The sequence below is a fragment of the Festucalex cinctus genome, chromosome 20 (assembly GCF_051991245.1).
Source record: "Festucalex cinctus isolate MCC-2025b chromosome 20, RoL_Fcin_1.0, whole genome shotgun sequence".
Taxonomy (NCBI): domain Eukaryota; kingdom Metazoa; phylum Chordata; class Actinopteri; order Syngnathiformes; family Syngnathidae; genus Festucalex; species Festucalex cinctus.
Genome location: NC_135430.1, coordinates 13,462,067 through 13,481,288, shown reverse-complemented (window position 1 = coordinate 13,481,288; position 19,222 = coordinate 13,462,067).

Genomic DNA, 19,222 nt, shown 5'->3' with positions numbered 1-19,222 from the left:
TGTCGGAAAAAAAAGCCTTACTATACATGGTCGTTTTTTTGTCGGAAAAAAAAGCCTTACTATACATGGTCGTTTTTTTGTCGGAAAAAAAAGCCTTACTATACATGGTCGTTTTTTTGTCGGAAAAAAAAGCCTTACTATACATGGTCGTTTTTTTGTCGGAAAAAAAAGCCTTACTATACATGGTCGTTTTTTTGTCGGAAAAAAAAGCCTTACTATACATGGTCGTTTTTTTGTCGGAAAAAAAAGCCTTACTATACATGGTCGTTTTTTTGTCGGAAAAAAAAGCCTTACTATACATGGTCGTTTTTTTGTCGGAAAAAAAAGCCTTACTATACATGGTCGTTTTTTTGTCGGAAAAAAAAGCCTTACTATACATGGTCGTTTTTTTGTCGGAAAAAAAAGCCTTACTATACATGGTCGTTTTTTTGTCAGAAAAAAAGCCTTACTATACATGGTCGTTTTTTTGTCGAAAAAAAAAGCCTTACTATACATGGTCGTTTTTTTTGTCAGAAAAAAAGCCATGTATAGTAAGGCTTTTTTTTCCGACAAAAAAACGACCATGTATAGTAAGGCTTTTTTTTTTCGACAAAAAAACGACCATGTATAGTAAGGCTTTTTTTCTGACAAAAAAACGACCATGTATAGTAAGGCTTTTTTTTTCGACAAAAAACGACCATGTATAGTAAGGCTTTTTTTCTGACAAAAAAACGACCATGTATAGTAAGGCTTTTTTTTCCGACAAAAAAACGACCATGTATAGTAAGGCTTTTTTTTCCGACAAAAAAACGACCATGTATAGTAAGGCTTTTTTTTCCGACAAAAAAACGACCATGTATAGTAAGGCTTTTTTTTCCGACAAAAAAACGACCATGTATAGTAAGGCTTTTTTTTCCGACAAAAAAAACGACCATGTATAGTACGGCTTTTTTTTTCGACAAAAAAACGACCATGTATAGTAAGGCTTTTTTTTCCGACAAAAAAACGACCATGTATAGTAAGGCTTTTTTTTCGACAAAAAAACGACCATGTATAGTACGGCTTTTTTTTTCGACAAAAAAACGACCATGTATAGTAAGGCTTTTTTTTCCGACAAAAAAACGACCATGTATAGTAAGGCTTTTTTTTCCGACAAAAAAACGACCGTGTATAGTAAGGCTTTTTTTTCCGACAAAAAAACGACCATGTATAGTAAGGCTTTTTTTTCCGACAAAAAAACGACCATGTATAGTAAGGCTTTTTTTTCCGACATAAAAACGACCATGTATAGTAAGGCTTTTTTTTTTCGACAAAAAAAACGACCATGTATAGTAAGGCTTTTTTTTCCGACATAAAAACGACCATGTATAGTAAGGCTTTTTTTTCCGACAAAAAAACCGACCATGTATAGTAAGGCTTTTTTTTTTTTGGGGAAAAAAAACGACCATGTATAGTAAGGCTTTTTTTTTTGGGAAAAAAAACGACCATGTATAGTAAGGCTTTTTTTTCCGACAAAAAAACGACCATGTATAGTAAGGCTTTTTTTTCCGACAAAAAAACGACCATGTATAGTAAGGCTTTTTTTTCCGACAAAAAAACGACCATGTATAGTAAGGCTTTTTTTTCCGACAAAAAAACGACCATGTATAGTAAGGCTTTTTTTTCCGACAAAAAAAACGACCATGTATAGTAAGGCTTTTTTTTTTTTTGGAAAAAAAACGACCATGTATAGTAAGGCTTTTTTTTGGGGGGAAAAAAACGCCCATGTGATGTGATGTAAAATTAGGTTTCTTAAAGGGAAATTGTATTTTGCTGAAATTACCCATTTCTAAATTAGTTGATTGGATATGATGTGCCATATTAGCTGTTGCTAAAATCAGTTTTAAGTATAAAGTAAGGCGTTTTATTTTTGGGAAAAAACGACCATGTATAGTAAGGCGTTTTATTTTTGGAAAAAAAACGACCATGTATAGTAAGGCGTTTTATTTTTGGAAAAAAACCGACCATGTATATTAAGGCGTTTTATTTTTGGAAAAAAAATGACCATGTATATTAAGGCGTTTTATTTTTGGAAAAAAAAGACCATGTATAGTAAGGCGTTTTATTTTTTGAAAAAAAACGACCATGTATAGTAAGGCGTTTTATTTTTGGGAAAAAACGACCATGTATAGTAAGGCGTTTTATTTTTTGAAAATAAACGACCATGTATAGTAAGGCGTTTTATTTTTGGGAAAAAACGACCATGTATAGTAAGGCGTTTTATTTTTTGAAAAAAAACCGACCATGTATAGTAAGGCGTTTTATTTTTGGAAAAAAAACGACCATGTATAGTAAGGCGTTTTATTTTTGGAAAAAAAACGACCATGTATAGTAAGGCGTTTTATTTTTGGAAAAAAAAACGACCATGTATAATAAGGCTTTTTTTTTGGGAAAAAAATGACCATGTATAGTAAGGCTTTTTTTGGGGGGAAAAAAACGACCATGTATAGTAAGGCTTTTTTTTGGGGAAGAAAACGACCATGTATAGTAAGGCTTTTTTTTTTGGAAAAAAAAAACGACCATGTATAGTAAGGCTTTTTTTTTGGAAAAAAACGACCATGTATAGTAAGGCTTTATTTTTTGGGGAAAAAAACGACCATGTATAGTTAGGCTTTTTTTTGGGGAAAAAAACGACTATGTACAGTAAGGCTTTTTTTGGGGGGAAAAAAACGACCATGTATAGTAAGGCGTTTTATTTTGGGGCAAAAAACGACCAAGGCTTTTTTGGGGGGGGGAAAAATGACCATGTATAGTAAGGCTTTTTTTTTGGGGAAAAAAAACGACCATGTATAGTAAGGCTTTTTTTGGGGGGAAAAAAAAACGACCATGTATAGTAAGGCTTTTTTTTTTGGAAAAAAACGACCATGTATAGTAAGGCTTTTTTTGGGGGGGAAAAAAACGACCATGTATAGTAAGGCGTAATATTTTGGGGAAAAAAACGACCATGTATAGTAAGGCTTTTTTTTCCGACAAAAAAACGACCATGTATAGTAAGGCTTTTTTTTCCGACAAAAAAACGACCATGTATAGTAAGGCTTTTTTTTCCAACAAAAAAACGACCATGTATAGTAAGGCTTTTTTTTCCGACAAAAAAACAACCATGTATAGTAAGGCTTTTTTTTCCGACAAAAAAAACGACCATGTATAGTAAGGCTTTTTTTTCCGACATAAAAACGACCATGTATAGTAAGGCTTTTTTTTTTTCGACAAAAAAACGACCATGTATAGTAAGGCTTTTTTTTCCGACATAAAAACGACCATGTATAGTAAGGCTTTTTTTTTCCGACAAAAAAACGACCATGTATAGTAAGGCTTTTTTTTCCGACAAAAAAACGACCATGTATAGTAAGGCTTTTTTTTCCGACAAAAAAAACGACCATGTATAGTAAGGCTTTTTTTTCCGACAAAAAAACGACCATGTATAGTAAGGCTTTTTTTTTTTTTTTTGAAAAAAAACGACCATGTATAGTAAGGCTTTTTTTGGGGGGAAAAAAAACGCCCATGTGATGTGATGTAAAATTAGGTTTCTTAAAGGGAAATTGTATTTTGCTGAAATTACCCATCTCTAAATTAGTTGATTGGATATGATGTGCCATATTAGCTGTTGCTAAAATCAGTTTTAAGTATAAAGTAAGGCGTTTTATCTTTGGGAAAAAACGACCATGTATAGTAAGGCGTTTTATTTTTGGAAAAAAAACGACCATGTATAGTAAGGCGTTTTATTTTTGGAAAAAAAACGACCATGTATATTAAGGCGTTTTATTTTTGGAAAAAAACCGACCATGTATATTAAGGCGTTTTATTTTTGGAAAAAAAAGACCATGTATAGTAAGGCGTTTTATTTTTTGAAAAAAAACGACCATGTATAGTAAGGCGTTTTATTTTTGGAAAAAAAAGACCATGTATAGTAAGGCGTTTTATTTTTTGAAAAAAAACGACCATGTATAGTAAGGCGTTTTATTTTTGGGAAAAAACGACCATGTATAGTAAGGCGTTTTATTTTTTGAAAAAAAACGACCATATATAGTAAGGCGTTTTATTTTTGGGAAAAAACGACCATGTATAGTAAGGCGTTTTATTTTTTGAAAAAAAAAACGACTATGTATAGTAAGGCGTTTTATTTTTGGAAAAAAAACGACCATGTATAGTAAGGCGTATTATTTTTGGAAAAAAAACGACCATGTATAGTAAGGCGTTTTATTTTTGGAAAAAAAAACGACCATGTATAATAAGGCTTTTTTTTTGGGAAAAAAATGACCATGTATAGTAAGGCTTTTTTTGGGGGGAAAAAAACGACCATGTATAGTAAGGCTTTTTTTTGGGGAAGAAAACGACCATGTATAGTAAGGCTTTTTTTTTTGGAAAAAAAAAAACGACCATGTATAGTAAGGCTTTATTTTTTGGGAAAAAAAACGACCATGTATAGTAAGGCTTTTTTTGGGGGAAAAAAACGACTATGTACAGTAAGGCTTTTTTTGGGGGGAAAAAAACGACCATGTATAGTAAGGCGTTTTATTTTGGGGAAAAAAACGACCAAGGCTTTTTTTGGGGGGGAAAAAATGACCATGTATAGTAAGGCTTTTTTTTTGGGGAAAAAAAACGACCATGTATAGTAAGGCTTTTTTTTGGGGGAAAAAAAAACGACCATGTATAGTAAGGCTTTTTTTTTTGGAAAAAAACGACCATGTATAGTAAGGCTTTTTTTGGGGGGGGAAAAAACGACCATGTATAGTAAGGCGTAATATTTTGGGGAAAAAAACGACCATGTATAGTAAGGCTTTTTTTTCCGACAAAAAAACGACCATGTATAGTAAGGCTTTTTTTTCCGACAAAAAAACGACAATGTATAGTAAGGCTTTTTTTTCCAACAAAAAAACGACCATGTATAGTAAGGCTTTTTTTTCCGACAAAAAAACGACCATGTATAGTAAGGCTTTTTTTTCCGACAAAAAAAACGACCATGTATAGTAAGGCTTTTTTTTCCGACATAAAAACGACCATGTATAGTAAGGCTTTTTTTTTTTCGACAAAAAAACGACCATGTATAGTAAGGCTTTTTTTTCCGACATAAAAACGACCATGTATAGTAAGGCTTTTTTTTTCCGACAAAAAAACGACCATGTATAGTAAGGCTTTTTTTTCCGACAAAAAAACGACCATGTATAGTAAGGCTTTTTTTTCCGACAAAAAAACGACCATGTATAGTAAGGCTTTTTTTTTTTTTGGAAAAAAAACGACCATGTATAGTAAGGCTTTTTTTGGGGGGAAAAAAAACGGCCATGTGATGTGATGTAAAATTAGGTTTCTTAAAGGGAAATTGTATTTTGCTGAAATTACCCATTTCTAAATTAGTTGATTGGATATGATGTGCCATATTAGCTGTTGCTAAAATCAGTTTTAAGTATAAAGTAAGGCGTTTTATTTTTGGGAAAAAACGACCATGTATAGTAAGGCGTTTTATTTTTGGAAAAAAAACGACCATGTATAGTAAGGCGTTTTATTTTTGGAAAAAAAACGACCATGTATATTAAGGCGTTTTATTTTTGGAAAAAAAACGACCATGTATATTAAGGCGTTTTATTTTTGGAAAAAAAAGACCATGTATAGTAAGGCGTTTTATTTTTTGAAAAAAAACGACCATGTATAGTAAGGCGTTTTATTTTTGGGAAAAAACGACCATGTATAGTAAGGCGTTTTATTTTTTGAAAAAAAACGACCATGTATAGTAAGGCGTTTTATTTTTGGGAAAAAACGACCATGTATAGTAAGGCGTTTTATTTTTTGAAAAAAAACCGACCATGTATAGTAAGGCGTTTTATTTTTTGAAAAAAAACGACCATGTATAGTAAGGCGTTTTATTTTTGGAAAAAAAACGACCATGTATAGTAAGGCGTTTTATTTTTGGAAAAAAAAACGACCATGTATAATAAGGCTTTTTTTTGGGGAAAAAAATGACCATGTATAGTAAGGCTTTTTTTGGGGGGAAAAAAACGACCATGTATAGTAAGGCTTTTTTTTGGGGAAGAAAACGACCATGTATAGTAAGGCTTTTTTTTTTGGAAAAAAAAACGACCATGTATAGTAAGGCTTTTTTTTTGGAAAAAAACGACCATGTATAGTAAGGCTTTATTTTTTGGGGAAAAAAACGACCATGTATAGTAAGGCTTTTTTTGGGGGAAAAAAACGACTATGTACAGTAAGGCTTTTTTTTGGGGGAAAAAAACGACCATGTATAGTAAGGCGTTTTATTTTGGGGAAAAAAACGACCAAGGCTTTTTTTGGGGGGGAAAAAATGACCATGTATAGTAAGGCTTTTTTTGGGGGGAAAAAAAACGACCATGTATAGTAAGGCTTTTTTTTGGGGGAAAAAAAAACGACCATGTATAGTAAGGCTTTTTTTTTTGGCAAAAAACGACCATGTATAGTAAGGCTTTTTTTTGGGGGGGAAAAAACGACCATGTATAGTAAGGCGTAATATTTTGGGGAAAAAAACGACCATGTATAGTAAGGCTTTTTTTTCCGACAAAAAAACGACCATGTATAGTAAGGCTTTTTTTTCCGACAAAAAAACGACCATGTATAGTAAGGCTTTTTTTTCCAACAAAAAAACGACCATGTATAGTAAGGCTTTTTTTTCCGACAAAAAAACGACCATGTATAGTAAGGCTTTTTTTTCCGACAAAAAAAACGACCATGTATAGTAAGGCTTTTTTTTCCGACATAAAAACGACCATGTATAGTAAGGCTTTTTTTTTTTCGACAAAAAAACGACCATGTATAGTAAGGCTTTTTTTTCCGACATAAAAACGACCATGTATAGTAAGGCTTTTTTTTTCCGACAAAAAAACGACCATGTATAGTAAGGCTTTTTTTTCCGACAAAAAAACGACCATGTATAGTAAGGTTTTTTTTTCCGACAAAAAAACGACCATGTATAGTAAGGCTTTTTTTTCCGACAAAAAAACGACCATGTATAGTAAGGCTTTTTTTTTTTTTTTGAAAAAAAACGACCATGTATAGTAAGGCTTTTTTTGGGGGGAAAAAAAACGCCCATGTGATGTGATGTAAAATTAGGTTTCTTAAAGGGAAATTGTATTTTGCTGAAATTACCCATTTCTAAATTAGTTGATTGGATATGATGTGCCATATTAGCTGTTGCTAAAATCAGTTTTAAGTATAAAGTAAGGCGTTTTATTTTTGGGAAAAAACGACCATGTATAGTAAGGCGTTTTATTTTTGGAAAAAAAACGACCATGTATAGTAAGGCGTTTTATTTTTGGAAAAAAAACGACCATGTATATTAAGGCGTTTTATTTTTGGAAAAAAAACGACCATGTATATTAAGGCGTTTTATTTTTGGGAAAAAAAGACCATGTATAGTAAGGCGTTTTATTTTTTGAAAAAAAACGACCATGTATAGTAAGGCGTTTTATTTTTGGGAAAAAACGACCATGTATAGTAAGGCGTTTTATTTTTTGAAAAAAAACGACCAGGTATAGTAAGGCGTTTTATTTTTGGGAAAAAACGACCATGTATAGTAAGGCGTTTTATTTTTGGAAAAAAAACGACCATGTATAGTAAGGCGTTTTATTTTTGGAAAAAAAACGACCATGTATACTAAGGCGTTTTATTTTTGTAAAAAAAAACAAAAAAACGACCATATATAGTAAGGCGTTTAATTTTTTGGGGAAAAAAAAAGAATAAGACCATGTATAGTAAGGCGTTTTATTTTTGGAAAAAAAACGACAGGCGTTTTATTTTTGGAAAAAAAAGACCATGTATAGTAAGGCGTTTTATTTTTGGGAAAAAACGACCATGTATAGTAAGGCTTTTTTTGGGGGGAAAAAAACGACCATGTATAGTAAGGCTTTTTTTTGGGGAAGAAAACGACCATGTATAGTAAGGCTTTTTTTTTTGGAAAAAAAAAACGACCATGTATAGTAAGGCTTTATTTTTTGGGAAAAAAAACGACCATGTATAGTAAGGCTTTTTTTGGGGGAAAAAAACGACTATGTACAGTAAGGCTTTTTTTGGGGGGAAAAAAACGACCATGTATAGTAAGGCGTTTTATTTTGGGGAAAAAAACGACCAAGGCTTTTTTTGGGGGGGAAAAAATGACCATGTATAGTAAGGCTTTTTTTTTGGGGAAAAAAAACGACCATGTATAGTAAGGCTTTTTTTTGGGGGAAAAAAAAACGACCATGTATAGTAAGGCTTTTTTTTTTGGAAAAAAACGACCATGTATAGTAAGGCTTTTTTTGGGGGGGGAAAAAACGACCATGTATAGTAAGGCGTAATATTTTGGGGAAAAAAACGACCATGTATAGTAAGGCTTTTTTTTCCGACAAAAAAACGACCATGTATAGTAAGGCTTTTTTTTCCGACAAAAAAACGACAATGTATAGTAAGGCTTTTTTTTCCAACAAAAAAACGACCATGTATAGTAAGGCTTTTTTTTCCGACAAAAAAACGACCATGTATAGTAAGGCTTTTTTTTCCGACAAAAAAAACGACCATGTATAGTAAGGCTTTTTTTTCCGACATAAAAACGACCATGTATAGTAAGGCTTTTTTTTTTTCGACAAAAAAACGACCATGTATAGTAAGGCTTTTTTTTCCGACATAAAAACGACCATGTATAGTAAGGCTTTTTTTTTCCGACAAAAAAACGACCATGTATAGTAAGGCTTTTTTTTCCGACAAAAAAACGACCATGTATAGTAAGGCTTTTTTTTCCGACAAAAAAACGACCATGTATAGTAAGGCTTTTTTTTTTTTTGGAAAAAAAACGACCATGTATAGTAAGGCTTTTTTTGGGGGGAAAAAAAACGGCCATGTGATGTGATGTAAAATTAGGTTTCTTAAAGGGAAATTGTATTTTGCTGAAATTACCCATTTCTAAATTAGTTGATTGGATATGATGTGCCATATTAGCTGTTGCTAAAATCAGTTTTAAGTATAAAGTAAGGCGTTTTATTTTTGGGAAAAAACGACCATGTATAGTAAGGCGTTTTATTTTTGGAAAAAAAACGACCATGTATAGTAAGGCGTTTTATTTTTGGAAAAAAAACGACCATGTATATTAAGGCGTTTTATTTTTGGAAAAAAAACGACCATGTATATTAAGGCGTTTTATTTTTGGAAAAAAAAGACCATGTATAGTAAGGCGTTTTATTTTTTGAAAAAAAACGACCATGTATAGTAAGGCGTTTTATTTTTGGGAAAAAACGACCATGTATAGTAAGGCGTTTTATTTTTTGAAAAAAAACGACCATGTATAGTAAGGCGTTTTATTTTTGGGAAAAAACGACCATGTATAGTAAGGCGTTTTATTTTTTGAAAAAAAACCGACCATGTATAGTAAGGCGTTTTATTTTTTGAAAAAAAACGACCATGTATAGTAAGGCGTTTTATTTTTGGAAAAAAAACGACCATGTATAGTAAGGCGTTTTATTTTTGGAAAAAAAAACGACCATGTATAATAAGGCTTTTTTTTGGGGAAAAAAATGACCATGTATAGTAAGGCTTTTTTTGGGGGGAAAAAAACGACCATGTATAGTAAGGCTTTTTTTTGGGGAAGAAAACGACCATGTATAGTAAGGCTTTTTTTTTTGGAAAAAAAAACGACCATGTATAGTAAGGCTTTTTTTTTGGAAAAAAACGACCATGTATAGTAAGGCTTTATTTTTTGGGAAAAAAAACGACCATGTATAGTAAGGCTTTTTTTGGGGGAAAAAAACGACTATGTACAGTAAGGCTTTTTTTTGGGGGAAAAAAACGACCATGTATAGTAAGGCGTTTTATTTTGGGGAAAAAAACGACCAAGGCTTTTTTTGGGGGGGAAAAAATGACCATGTATAGTAAGGCTTTTTTTGGGGGGAAAAAAAACGACCATGTATAGTAAGGCTTTTTTTGGGGGGAAAAAAAAACGACCATGTATAGTAAGGCTTTTTTTTTTGGCAAAAAACGACCATGTATAGTAAGGCTTTTTTTTGGGGGGGAAAAAACGACCATGTATAGTAAGGCGTAATATTTTGGGGAAAAAAACGACCATGTATAGTAAGGCTTTTTTTTCCGACAAAAAAACGACCATGTATAGTAAGGCTTTTTTTTCCGACAAAAAAACGACCATGTATAGTAAGGCTTTTTTTTCCAACAAAAAAACGACCATGTATAGTAAGGCTTTTTTTTCCGACAAAAAAACGACCATGTATAGTAAGGCTTTTTTTTCCGACAAAAAAAACGACCATGTATAGTAAGGCTTTTTTTTCCGACATAAAAACGACCATGTATAGTAAGGCTTTTTTTTTTTCGACAAAAAAACGACCATGTATAGTAAGGCTTTTTTTTCCGACATAAAAACGACCATGTATAGTAAGGCTTTTTTTTTCCGACAAAAAAACGACCATGTATAGTAAGGCTTTTTTTTCCGACAAAAAAACGACCATGTATAGTAAGGTTTTTTTTTCCGACAAAAAAACGACCATGTATAGTAAGGCTTTTTTTTCCGACAAAAAAACGACCATGTATAGTAAGGCTTTTTTTTTTTTTTTGAAAAAAAACGACCATGTATAGTAAGGCTTTTTTTGGGGGGAAAAAAAACGCCCATGTGATGTGATGTAAAATTAGGTTTCTTAAAGGGAAATTGTATTTTGCTGAAATTACCCATTTCTAAATTAGTTGATTGGATATGATGTGCCATATTAGCTGTTGCTAAAATCAGTTTTAAGTATAAAGTAAGGCGTTTTATTTTTGGGAAAAAACGACCATGTATAGTAAGGCGTTTTATTTTTGGAAAAAAAACGACCATGTATAGTAAGGCGTTTTATTTTTGGAAAAAAAACGACCATGTATATTAAGGCGTTTTATTTTTGGAAAAAAAACGACCATGTATATTAAGGCGTTTTATTTTTGGGAAAAAAAGACCATGTATAGTAAGGCGTTTTATTTTTTGAAAAAAAACGACCATGTATAGTAAGGCGTTTTATTTTTGGGAAAAAACGACCATGTATAGTAAGGCGTTTTATTTTTTGAAAAAAAACGACCAGGTATAGTAAGGCGTTTTATTTTTGGGAAAAAACGACCATGTATAGTAAGGCGTTTTATTTTTGGAAAAAAAACGACCATGTATAGTAAGGCGTTTTATTTTTGGAAAAAAAACGACCATGTATACTAAGGCGTTTTATTTTTGTAAAAAAAAACAAAAAAACGACCATATATAGTAAGGCGTTTAATTTTTTGGGGAAAAAAAAAGAATAAGACCATGTATAGTAAGGCGTTTTATTTTTGGAAAAAAAACGACAGGCGTTTTATTTTTGGAAAAAAAAGACCATGTATAGTAAGGCGTTTTATTTTTGGGAAAAAACGACCATGTATAGTAAGGCGTTTTAATTTTGGGGAAAAAACGACCATGTATAGTAAGGCGTTTTATTTTTTGGGGAAAAAAAAAAAACGACCATGTATAGTAAGGCGTTTTATTTTTGGGAAAAAAACGACCATGTATAGTAAGGCGTTTTATTTTTTGAAAAAAAACGACCAGGTATAGTAAGGCGTTTTATTTTTGGGAAAAAACGACCATGTATAGTAAGGCGTTTTATTTTTGGAAAAAAAACGACCATGTATACTAAGGCGTTTTATTTTTGTAAAAAAAAACAAAAAAACGACCATATATAGTAAGGCGTTTAATTTTTTGGGGAAAAAAAAAGAATAAGACCATGTATAGTAAGGCGTTTTATTTTTGGAAAAAAAACGACAGGCGTTTTATTTTTTGAAAAAAAAGACCATGTATAGTAAGGCGTTTTATTTTTGGGAAAAAACGACCATGTATAGTAAGGCGTTTTATTTTTGGGGAAAAAACGACCATGTATAGTAAGGCGTTTTATTTTTTGGGGAAAAAAAAAAAACGACCATGTATAGTAAGGCGTTTTATTTTTGGGAAAAAAACGACCATGTATAGTAAGGCGTTTTATTTTTGGAAAAAAAAACTACCATGTATAGTAAGGCGTTTTATTTTTGGGAAAAAAACGACCATGTATAGTAACGCGTTTTATTTTTTGGGGAAAAAAAACAAAAAACGACCATGTATAGTAAGGCGTTTTATTTTTTGAAAAAAAACGACCATGTATAGTAAGGCGTTTTATTTTTTGAAAAAAAACGACCATGTATAGTAAGGCGTTTTATTTTTGGAAAAAAAAACGACCATGTATAGTAAGGCGTTTTATTTTTGGACAAAAAACGACCATGTATAGTAAGGCCTTTTATTTTTTGGGGAAAAAAAAAAAACAACCATGTATAGTAAGGCGTTTTATTTTTTGGGAAAAAAAAAAAAAAACGACCATGTATAGTAAGGCGTTTTATTTTTGGAAAAAAAACGACCATGTATAGTAAGGTGTTTTATTTTTGGAAAAAAAACGACCATGTATAGTAAGGCGTTTTATTTTTGGAAAAAAAACGACCATGTATAGTAAGGCGTTTTATTTTTGGAAAAAAAACGACCATGTATAGTAAGGCGTTTTAATTTGGGGAAAAAACGACCATGTATAGTCAGGCGTTTTATTTTTCGAAAAAAAAAGACCATGTATAGTAAGGTGTTTTATTTTTGGAAAAAAAACGACCATGTATAGTAAGGCGTTTTATTTTTGGAAAAAAAACGACCATGTATAGTAAGGCGTTTTATTTTTGGAAAAAAAAACGACCATGTATAGTAAGGCGTTTTATTTTTGGGGGAAAAAAAAAAACCGACCATGTATAGTAAGGCGTTTTATTTTTGGAAAAAAAAACGACCATGTATAGTAAGGCGTTTTATTCTTGGAAAAAAAACGACCATGTATAGTAAGGCGTTTTAATTTGGGGAAAAAACGACCATGTATAGTCAGGCGTTTTATTTTTCGAAAAAAAAGACCATGTATAGTAAGGCGTTTTATTTTTTGAAAAAAAACGACCATGTATAGTAAGGCGTTTTATTTTTGGGAAAAAACGACCATGTATAGTAAGGCGTTTTATTTTTTGAAAAAAAACCGACCATGTATAGTAAGGCGTTTTATTTTTTGGGGGAAAAAAAAACCCGACCATGTATAGTAAGGCGTTTTATTTTTTGGGGAAAAAAAAAAAACGACCATGTATAGTAAGGCGTTTTATTTTTGGAAAAAAAACGACCATGTATTGTAAGGCGTTTTATTTTTGGAAAAAAAAACGACCTTGTATAGTAAGGCGTTTTATTTTTTGGTTAAAAACGACCATGTATAGTAAGGCGTTTTATTTTTGGGAAAAAAACGACCATGTATAGTAAGGCGTTTTATTTTTTGGGAAAAAAACAAAAACGACCATGTATAGTAAGGCGTTTTATTTTTGGAAAAAAAACGACCATGTATAGTAAGGCGTTTTATTTTTGGAAAAAAAACGACCATGTATAGTAAGGCGTTTTATTTTTGGAAAAAAAACGACCATGTATAGTAAGGCGTTTTAATTTGGGGAAAAAACAACCATGTATAGTCAGGCGTTTTATTTTTCGAAAAAAAAGACCATATATAGTAAGGCGTTTTATTTTTTGAAAAAAAACGACCATGTATAGTAAGGCGTTTTATTTTTGGGAAAAAACGACCATGTATAGTAAGGCGTTTTATTTTTTGAAAAAAAACGACCATGTATAGTAAGGCGTTTTATTTTTGGAAAAAAAAACGACCATGTATAGTAAGGCGTTTTATTTTTGGGAAAAAACGACCATGTATAGTAAGGCGTTTTATTTTTTGAAAAAAAAAACGACCATGTATAGTAAGGCGTTTTATTTTTTGAAAAAAAACGACCATGTATAGTAAGGCGTTTTATTTTTGGAAAAAAAACGACCATGTATAGTAAGGCGTTTTATTTTTGGAAAAAAAAACGACCATGTATAATAAGGCTTTTTTTGGGGGAAAAAAATGACCATGTATAGTAAGGCTTTTTTTTGGGGGAAAAAAACGACCATGTATAGTAAGGCTTTTTTTGGGGGAAGAAAACGACCATGTACAGTAAGGCTTTTTTTTTTTGGAAAAAAAAACGACCATGTATAGTAAGGCTTTTTTTGGGGAAAAAAACGACCATGTATAGTAAGGCTTTATTTTTTGGGAAAAAAAACGACCATGTATAGTAAGGCTTTTTTTGGGGGAAAAAAACGACTATGTACAGTAAAGCTTTTTTTTGGGGGAAAAAAACGACCATGTATAGTAAGGCGTTTTATTTTGGGGAAAAAAACGACCAAGGCTTTTTTTGGGGGGGAAAAAATGACCATGTATAGTAAGGCTTTTTTTTGGGGGAAAAAAAACGACCATGTATAGTAAGGCTTTTTTTTTGGGGAAAAAAAAACGACCATGTATAGTAAGGCTTTTTTTTTTGGAAAAAAACGACCATGTATAGTAAGGCTTTTTTTGGGGGGGGAAAAAACGACCATGTATAGTAAGGCGTAATATTTTGGGGAAAAAAACGACCAAGGCTTTTTTTGGGGGGGAAAAAATGACCATGTATAGTAAGGCTTTTTTTTGGGGGAAAAAAAACGACCATGTATAGTAAGGCTTTTTTTTGGGGGAAAAAAAAACGACCATGTATAGTAAGGCTTTTTTTTTTGGAAAAAAACGACCATGTATAGTAAGGCTTTTTTTGGGGGGGGAAAAAACGACCATGTATAGTAAGGCGTTTTATTTTTTGAAAAAAAACCGACCATGTATAGTAAGGCGTTTTATTTTTTTGGGGAAAAAAAAAACCGACCATGTATAGTAAGGCGTTTTATTTTTTGGGGAAAAAAAAAAAACGACCATGTATAGTAAGGCGTTTTATTTTTGGAAAAAAAACGACCATGTATTGTAAGGCGTTTTATTTTTGGAAAAAAAAACGACCATGTATAGTAAGGCGTTTTATTTTTTGGTTAAAAACGACCATGTATAGTAAGGCGTTTTATTTTTGGGAAAAAAACGACCATGTATAGTAAGGCGTTTTATTTTTTGGGAAAAAAAACAAAAACGACCATGTATAGTAAGGCGTTTTATTTTTGGAAAAAAAACGACCATGTATAGTAAGGCGTTTTATTTTTGGAAAAAAAACGACCATGTATAGTAAGGCGTTTTATTTTTGGAAAAAAAACGACCATGTATAGTAAGGCGTTTTAATTTGGGGAAAAAACAACCATGTATAGTCAGGCGTTTTATTTTTCGAAAAAAAAGACCATATATAGTAAGGCGTTTTATTTTTTGAAAAAAAACGACCATGTATAGTAAGGCGTTTTATTTTTGGGAAAAAACGACCATGTATAGTAAGGCGTTTTATTTTTGGAAAAAAAACGACCATGTATAGTAAGGCGTTTTATTTTTGGAAAAAAAAACGACCATGTATAGTAAGGCGTTTTATTTTTGGGAAAAAACGACCATGTATAGTAAGGCGTTTTATTTTTTGAAAAAAAAACGACCATGTATAGTAAGGCGTTTTATTTTTTGAAAAAAAACGACCATGTATAGTAAGGCGTTTTATTTTTGGAAAAAAAACGACCATGTATAGTAAGGCGTTTTATTTTTGGAAAAAAAAACGACCATGTATAATAAGGCTTTTTTTTGGGGAAAAAAATGACCATGTATAGTAAGGCTTTTTTTGGGGGGGAAAAAACGACCATGTATAGTAAGGCTTTTTTTGGGGGAAGAAAACGACCATGTACAGTAAGGCTTTTTTTTTTGGAAAAAAAAACGACCATGTATAGTAAGGCTTTTTTTGGGGAAAAAAACGACCATGTATAGTAAGGCTTTATTTTTTGGGAAAAAAAACGACCATGTATAGTAAGGCTTTTTTTGGGGGAAAAAAACGACTATGTACAGTAAGGCTTTTTTTTGGGGGAAAAAAACGACCATGTATAGTAAGGCGTTTTATTTTGGGGAAAAAAACGACCAAGGCTTTTTTTGGGGGGGAAAAAATGACCATGTATAGTAAGGCTTTTTTTGGGGGGAAAAAAAACGACCATGTATAGTAAGGCTTTTTTTTGGGGGGAAAAAAAACGACCATGTATAGTAAGGCTTTTTTTTTTGGAAAAAAACGACCATGTATAGTAAGGCTTTTTTTGGGGGGGGAAAAAACGACCATGTATAGTAAGGCGTAATATTTTGGGGAAAAAAACGACCATGTATAGTAAGGCTTTTTTTTTCCGACAAAAAAACGACCATGTATAGTAAGGCTTTTTTTTCCGACAAAAAAACGACCATGTATAGTAAGGCTTTTTTTTCCGACAAAAAAACGACCATGTATAGTAAGGCTTTTTTTTCCGACAAAAAAACGACCATGTATAGTAAGGCTTTTTTTTTTTTTTGGAAAAAAAACGACCATGTATAGTAAGGCGTTTTATTTTTGGAAAAAAAACGACCATGTATAGTAAGGCGTTTTATTTTTGGAAAAAAAACGACCATGTATATTAAGGCGTTTTATTTTTGGAAAAAAAACGACCATGTATATTAAGGCGTTTTATTTTTGGAAAAAAAAGACCATGTATAGTAAGGCGTTTTATTTTTTGAAAAAAAACGACCATGTATAGTAAGGCGTTTTATTTTTGGGAAAAAACGACCATGTATAGTAAGGCGTTTTATTTTTTGAAAAAAAACGACCATGTATAGTAAGGCGTTTTATTTTTGGGAAAAAACGACCATGTATAGTAAGGCGTTTTATTTTTCGAAAAAAAACGACCATGTATACTAAGGCGTTTTATTTTTGTAAAAAAAAACAAAAAAACGACCATATATAGTAAGGCGTTTAATTTTTTGGGGAAAAAAAAAGAAAAAGACCATGTATAGTAAGGCGTTTTATTTTTGGAAAAAAAACGACAGGCGTTTTATTTTTGGAAAAAAAAGACCATGTATAGTAAGGCGTTTTATTTTTGGGAAAAAACGACCATGTATAGTAAGGCGTTTTATTTTTGGAAAAAAAACGACCATGTATAGTAAGGCGTTTTATTTTTGGAAAAAAAACGAGCATGTATATTAAGGCGTTTTTTTTGTGGAAAAAAAACGACCATGTATAGTAAGGCGTTTTATTTTTGGGAAAAAACGACCATGTATAATAAGGCGTTTTATTTTTGGAAAAAAAACGACCATGTATAGTAAGGCGTTTTATTTTTGGGGAAAAAACGACCATGTATAGTAAGGCGTTTTATTTTTTGGGGAAAAAAAACAAAAAACGACCATGTATAGTAAGGCGTTTTATTTTTGGAAAAAAAACGACCATGTATAGTAAGGCGTTTTATTTTTGGAAAAAAAACGACCATGTATAGTAAGGCGTTTTATTTTTGGAAAAAAAAACGACCATGTATAGTAAGGCGTTTTATTTTTGGACAAAAAACGACCATGTATAGTAAGGCCTTTTATTTTTTGGGGAAAAAAAAAAAACGACCATGTATAGTAAGGCGTTTTATTTTTTGGGAAAAAAAACAAAAAACGACCATGTATAGTAAGGCGTTTTATTTTTGGAAAAAAAACGACCATGTATAGTAAGGTGTTTTATTTTTGGAAAAAAAACGACCATGTATAGTAAGGCGTTTTATTTTTGGGAAAAAAACGACCATGTATAGTAAGGCGTTTTATTTTTGGAAAAAAAACGACCATGTATAGTAAGGCGTTTTAATTTGGGGAAAAAACGACCATGTATAGTCAGGCGTTTTATTTTTCGAAAAAAAAAGACCATGTATAGTAAGGCATTTTATTTTTGGGAAAAAACGACCATGTATAGTAAGGCGTTTTATTTTTGGAAAAAAAAACGACCATGTATAGTAAGGCGTTTTATTTTTGGGGAAAAAAAAAAAAACGACCATGTATAGTAAGGCGTTTTATTTTTGGAAAAAAAAACGACCATGTATAGTAAGGCGTTTTATTTTTGGAAAAAAAACGACCATGTATAGTAAGGCGTTTTAATTTGGGGAAAAAACGACCATGTATAGTCAGGCGTTTTATTTTTCGAAAAAAAAGACCATGTATAGTAAGGCGTTTTATTTTTTGAAAAAAAACGACCATGTATAGTAAGGCGTTTTATTTTTGGGAAAAAACGACCATGTATAGTAAGGCGTTTTATTTTTTGAAAAAAACCCGACCATGTATAGTAAGGCGTTTTATTTTTTGAGGGAAAAAAAAAACCGACCATGTATAGTAAGGCGTTTTATTTTTGGGGGAAAAAAAAAAAACGACCATGTATAGTAAGGCGTTTTATTTTTGGAAAAAAAACGACCATGTATAGTAAGGCGTTTTATTTTTGGAAAAAAAAACGACCATGTATAGTAAGGCGTTTTATTTTTTGGTTAAAAACGACCATGTATAGTAAGGCGTTTTATTTTTGGGAAAAAAACGACCATGTATAGTAAGGCGTTTTATTTTTTGGGAAAAAAACAAAAACGACCATGTATAGTAAGGCATTTTATTTTTGGAAAAAAAACGACCATGTATAGTAAGGCGTTTTATTTTTGGAAAAAAAACGACCATGTATAGTAAGGCGTTTTATTTTTGGAAAAAAAAACGACCATGTATAGTCAGGCGTTTTATTTTTTTGAAAAAAAAAAAAAACGACCATGTATAGTAAGGCGTTTTATTTTTGGAAAAAAAACGACCATGTATAGTAAGGCGTTTTATTTTTGGAAAAAAAACGACCATGTATAGTAAGGCGTTTTATTTTTGGAAAAAAAAGACCATGTATAGTAAGGCGTTTTATTTTTTGAAAAAAAAACGACCATGTATAGTAAGGCGTTTTATTTTTGGGAAAAAACTACCACGTATAGTAAGGCGTTTTATTTTTGGGGAAAAACGACCATGTATAGTAAGGCGTTTTATTTTTGGAAAAAAACCGACCATGTATAGTAAGGTGTTTTATTTTTGGAAAAAAAACGACCATGTATAGTAAGGCGTTTTATTTTTGGGAAAAAAACGACCATGTATAGTAAGGCGTTTTATTTTTGGAAAAAAAACGACCATGTATAGTAAGGCGTTTTAATTTGGGGAAAAAACGACCATGTATAGTCAGGCGTTTTATTTTTCGAAAAAAAAAGACCATGTATAGTAAGGCATTTTATTTTTGGGAAAAAACGACCATGTATAGTAAGGCGTTTTATTTTTGGAAAAAAAAACGACCATGTATAGTAAGGCGTTTTATTTTTGGGGGAAAAAAAAAAAACGACCATGTATAGTAAGGCGTTTTATTTTTGGAAAAAAAAACGACCATG